The 5764-nt window shown below is 39.2% G+C and overlaps 1 non-coding gene across 1 annotated transcript; it reads left to right on the top strand.

Annotated features, from left to right (window-relative positions):
* The first annotated feature begins 5275 nt into the window (after window positions 1-5275).
* Window positions 5276-5383, top strand: LOC148577594 (small nucleolar RNA R71). Its single transcript, XR_015903449.1, has one exon. It is a non-coding gene; the product is annotated as a small nucleolar RNA R71 (small nucleolar RNA).
* The last annotated feature ends 381 nt before the right edge of the window (window positions 5384-5764 follow it).

Below are 5764 nucleotides of genomic sequence, written 5' to 3'. Positions count from 1 at the left end.
CCTTCCCAGCAAAGGACACTGCGCGATTTCCCAATCGCTACTGTGAGCAGATGTTCCCTATCCTGGCATAACGGAGCTACAACAACGAGTACCTTCTTATCCTCCCACCCAATATTGCTACCTTTGTTGAGCCGCAAATCGAACTAAGACAATGGGGTTTCCTCCAGAGACAGCCAAGGCAGGTTAATCTTTTTTGGGTAGTTGAGTTCTACACTAATTTACACCTGCCGACCCTGCAGTCTGTCTATGTCCGTCAGAAGCAAGTCCCCATTACAGAAGAGGCCATTCAACAAGCTCTATATCTTCCCCCTGCTCCAGAAGGATTGGACTCCTTTCAAGAAGCCTCACTCAAGCGCCAGATGTACCAATTTGACTGGGATGCCATTCTCAGAGTTATCGCACTACCTGGCAGCAGATGGATCTACGGATACCACCGTTCCCGTCCTAAGGGAATATCGGCTTCTGCACTTACCTTGGAGGCTCGCGTATGGGCACAGATCATGTCCCACTACGTCTTTCCAAGCACTCACAAATCCTCCTTCACTGCAGACATGGCCGTTCTACTATGGTGCATCCTTACAGACCAGCCTCTGAATCTACCAAGACACATCTGGAATGCCATGGAACACGTACAAATTATGGGTAACTTACCTTTTCCCGCCTTAGTCTCAGATCTCGTCTCGGCAGTTGGAGTTTCCTACAGAGCTGGGGACACAAAAGCCATGCTTCCACGGGATGATCAGTACGTCCCTAACGGGAAGTATATTAGACTTCCAGCAGCCACTACTAGCCAGCCTACTGAACCGGCTAAGGACATTCCCCCTTCAGCACCACAAGCACCTATAACAACCCAACTGCTCCATCAGATACTTGAAAAGTTGGATCGGCAGGAACAGAAAGCTAAGCTAACAGAGCGCCGTAACAAGCGCCGACTGTGGAGATACTGCTACCAGCCCACCTTTGTTCCTGACAGATGGCACCGAAGATGGTGCAAAGCCTTCAGTGTGGGGAGGTCGGTTAGTACCTGACTTCCGGAGGTAATTTCTCTTCCCTAACACCAATAAATTAGGATATTTAGTTAGTTTTTCTTTTGTAGAATAAGATAAATTGCATAGTAATAGGTTAGTTGCATGCATGTTTTACTTGATTGAAAAGACAATAAGTTTCTTCTAAGACCCTATCTTTAGAACAAAATTTCACTAATTTTAACCAAAACTCTTATGTTAAAACTGCTTGAAGTTGTATTTGGAACATGATTTTTGAGCCAAAGAACACACAACCTGTGAGATTTGAGCCCAAATACATGGTTACATTATTTAACCATAATTATTTTATTCTTGTGTGTTTACTTCTCTATGATTGTAATCTATATTTTGTTTCATCCTATATGTCCAATGTTTAATATATTTATATGTTTGCATATGATTGAGGCCATTATTTGTTTAAACTCACTTATCCAAATTAAGCCTACCCTCTCAATTACCTTTGTTAACCACTTTGAGCCTTTAAATCCCATTTGTTCTGTATTTTACCACATTACTAGCCTTAAGCAGAAAAACAACTTTATACTCCAATTGAATCTTTGGTTAGCTTAAGATAGAATTGTGTGTGTTAATTAAGTATGGGAAATTGTGGGAACACAAGATAATGAGGGAATGTGTCATGATAATACAATGTGAATTTGGGTACCTACTCATGTGAAACTATAAGAATTAAAAATCTATGTGCATTGATTAGCTATGTTTATTTTTATGTTTATGTTGAAAAAAAAATCCAATAAATAAATAAGGGGATAAAATTACCCCAATGCTAAGTTAAGAATTCAAAGATCAATGCATGTATGATAAAATTAAAATAAAAAGTTGATACATGAGTATGGAATGTGAAAGAGAAATTTTGGGTAGCTAGGTGTGAATTTTAAGTTATATAGAATATATATATGTTGGGTTGAAGCTTGGGTTAATTAAAGATTCAATTTATAAGCTTACTTAACCATATATGTATCCTTACCCTTACCTTGGCCCCATTACAACCTTGAAAAGACCTCATGATGTTTGCATTAATATATTAAATGTTGTTGATTGGTTAGGAGAAGAACAAAAATTAGAAAACATGATTAGAGAAGGATCGAGTGATTGCCCTATACACTAGAGAGATTAGAGTGTACATACATCATCAGTGAGGGTTCAATGCTTAAATTTTTATGTTCCCTGCTTTCATGAGCTGCCTTCTTGCATTTTTATCTGTTCTTACTGTATAAGAATTGAATTAGTGGAGTTTGAATTGTGATTGTCTTGAAGAGCCTATTTACTTTGATCAAGTAGACAAGAATCATATAGTTGCATTCATATATATAGGTTGTATTGCATTACATGAGTTCTACATGTTCCTACTCATTTATTTTATCTCCTTCAACTAAGCATGAGGACATGCTAATGTTTAAGTGTGGGAAGGTTGATAAACCACTATTTTATGGTTTATATTGTGCTTAATTGTATGGTTTTATCAATTCTTTACCCACTTATTCATACGATTGGCATGCATTTATATTTCCTTCCTAAAATTACTACATGATTGAATATTTGCTTCCTAAAATTCCATTCGATGCCGTGATCTGTGTGTTAAGTGTTTCAGGCTTTATAGGGCATGAATGACTTGGAGATTGGAAAGGAAGCTTGCAAAAATGGAAGGAACATAAGAAATTGAGGAGATGACCAACGAGAAGTGACGCAGACGCATGGCTCACGCGACCGCGCGGATTGGAACTGCACAAGTGATGCGGAGGCGTGGACGACGCACACGCGTGGCAAGGCAAAACGCCGAATGACGCGTCGGCATGAATGACGCGATCGCGTGACATGCGCGATCTACAGAATCTACAGAATTTGCTTGGTGCGATTCTGGGCCCTGTTTTGACCCAATTTTTGGCCCAGAAGAGCATACTAGAGCCAAGGAACATGCAGAAACAAAAACAACAATTCATTACAGACAATTCTCAGTTTTAGATCTAATTTTACTCCTCCTCTAGGTTTTCTCTCTACACATTCATAGTTCTTAGGATTTTATTATTATTACTTTTCGCATTGGGATATTGAGAAGAGTTATTACCTCAACAAGACTTCGTCATTCTAGTTTGTTTTCTTTACCTGTCTCTTACTCTTCCATGTCCTTTGTTTACTCAGAATTATTATTGGATTATTTTTAGGATTTATTAATACAAGAATTATTTTTATTTTAATTGATCCCTTTGATTATTATTTATCATGTCTTTCTTTAATTCCCTTTTTTATGTTATGAATTCTACATTCACAATGAGCGAGTAGTTCCATAACTTAGATGGGAGTTGATTGAAAGGAAGACCTTGAGTTGGGATGCTTAAAAGAAAAATTGTAATTGAGTTTATTGTTGGATTTCTCTCTAGTCATTGACACCAATCCTTCCAAGTAAGCGGATTGGGACTTGTGAATAGAAATAGCTTTCCAACTTGTTTGACTTTCCCTTACCTAGTAAGGGATAACTAAACAGAACAACCCTCAATTATCAATTAATCTTGAGAGTACTCCAACAAGAATAGGGCTTCCAACTAATCTACTCCCAGCCAAGCCTTTTATTTAAAATTACATAAATTCTCTAATTTAATTTCCTGTTATTCAACTCAAACCATTTTTTGAAATCATCTGATTAATAAAATAGCACACCTTTCTGCAACTCGTTGGGGGACGACCTGGGACTCATACTCCAAGTATTTTAATTTTAATTTTGTGACAACTCTTCTAAATTGATAAGCAGATTTATGGTTGGTTAAGAACTGTACTTGCAACACATCTCTTATAATAAGTTCTTAACTCGCCAATTTCTGCCACGTCAAGGGTCTTCCAAGGATGATGGATTCATCTTCATCCTTCCCAGTGTCTAGGATTATGAAATCAGCAGGGATGTAAAGGCCTTCAACCTTTACTAACAGGTCCTCTACTTGTCCATAAGCCTGTTTTCTTGAGTTGTCTGCCATCTCTAAAGAGATTCTGGCAGCTTGCACCTTAAAGATCCCAAGTTTCTCCATTACAGAGAGTGGCATTAAGTTTATTCCTGACCCCAGGTCACACAAAGCCTTCTCAAAGGTCATGGTGCCTATGTTGCAGGGAATTAGGAATTTACCAGGATCCTGTTTCTTTTGAGGTAATTTCTGCCTATCTAATGCATTTAGTTCATTGGTGAGCAAGGGAGGTTCATCTTCCCAAGTCTCATTACCAAATAATTTGACATTCAGCTTCATGATTGCACCAAGGTACTTAGCAACTTGCTCTTCAGTAATGTCTTCATCCTCTTCAGAAGATGAATACTCATCAGAGCTCATGAAGGGTAGAAGGAGGTTCAATGAAATCTCTATGGTCTCTAGATGAGCCTCAGATACCTTTGGTTCCTCAAAGGAAAACTCCTTATTGGTCACTGAGCGACCCAGGAGGTCTTCCTCACTAGGATTCACGTCCTCCCCCTCCTCCTTGGGTTCGGCCACACCAAGTAAGGTAATGGCCTTGCACTCTCTTTTTGGATTCTCTTCTGTATTGCTTGGGAGAGTACTAGGAGGAGTTTCAGTGACCCTTTTACTCAGCTGGCCCACTTGTGCCTCCAAATTTCTAATGGAGGACCTTGTTTCATTCATGAAACTTAAAGTGGCCTTAGATAGATCAGAAACTATATTTGCTAAGCTAGATGGATTATGCTCAGAATTCTCTGTCTGTTGCTGAGTGGATGATGGAAAAGGCTTGCTATTGCTAAACCTGTTTCTTCCACCATTATTAAAGCCTTGTTGAGGCTTTTGTTGATCCTTCCATGAGAAATTTGGACGATTTCTCCATGAGGGATTATAGGTGTTTCCATAGGGTTCCCCCATGTAATTCACCTCTACTATTGTAGGGTTCTCAGGATCATAAGCTTCTTCTTCAGAAGATGCCTCTTGAGTACTGTTGGATGCAGCTTACAATCCATTCAGACTCTGAGAAATCATATTGACTTGCTGAGTCAATATTTTGTTCTGAGCCAATATGGCATTCAGAGTATCAATTTCAAGACCTCCCTTCCTTTGAGGCGTCCCATAGCTCACAGGATTCCTTTCAGAAGTGTATATGAACTGGTTATTTGCAACCATGTCAATGAGTTCTTGAGCTTCTGCAGGCGTTTTCTTTAGGTGAATGGATTCACCTGCAGAATGGTCCAATGACATCTTTGATAATTCAGACAGACCATCATAGAATATATCCAGGATGGTCCATTCTGAAAGCATGTCAGAAGGACACTTTTTGGTCCGTTGCTTATATCTCTCCCAAGCTTCATAGAGGGATTCACCTTCTTTCTGTTTGAAGGTTTGAACATCCACTCTAAGCTTGCTAAGCTTTTGAGGAGGAAAGAACTTGTCTAAGAAAGTTGTGACCAGCTTATCCCAAGAGTTCAGGCTATCTTTAGGTTGAGAGTCCAACCATATTCTAGCTCTGTCTCTTACAGCAAACGGGAAAAGAATAAGCCTGTAGACCTCGGAGTCAACCCCATTAGTCTTAATGGTATCACAGATCTACAAGAATTCAGTTAAGAACTGAAAAGGATCTTCTGATGGAAGTCCATGAAACTTGCAGTTCTGTTGCATCAGAGAAACTAATTGAGGCTTTAGCTCAAAATTATTTACTCCAATGGCAGGGATTGAGATGCTTCTTCCATGTAAATTGGAATTTGGTACAGTAAAGTCACCAAGCATCTTCCTTGCATTGTTATT

Source organism: Arachis ipaensis, chromosome B1 (genome assembly GCF_059453495.1).
Source record: "Arachis ipaensis isolate K30076 ecotype BB chromosome B1, ASM5945349v1, whole genome shotgun sequence".
NCBI classification, from domain to species: domain Eukaryota; kingdom Viridiplantae; phylum Streptophyta; class Magnoliopsida; order Fabales; family Fabaceae; genus Arachis; species Arachis ipaensis.
Note: the sequence above shows the minus strand (reverse complement) of the source record. Positions and strands in the feature narration are given on the sequence as shown.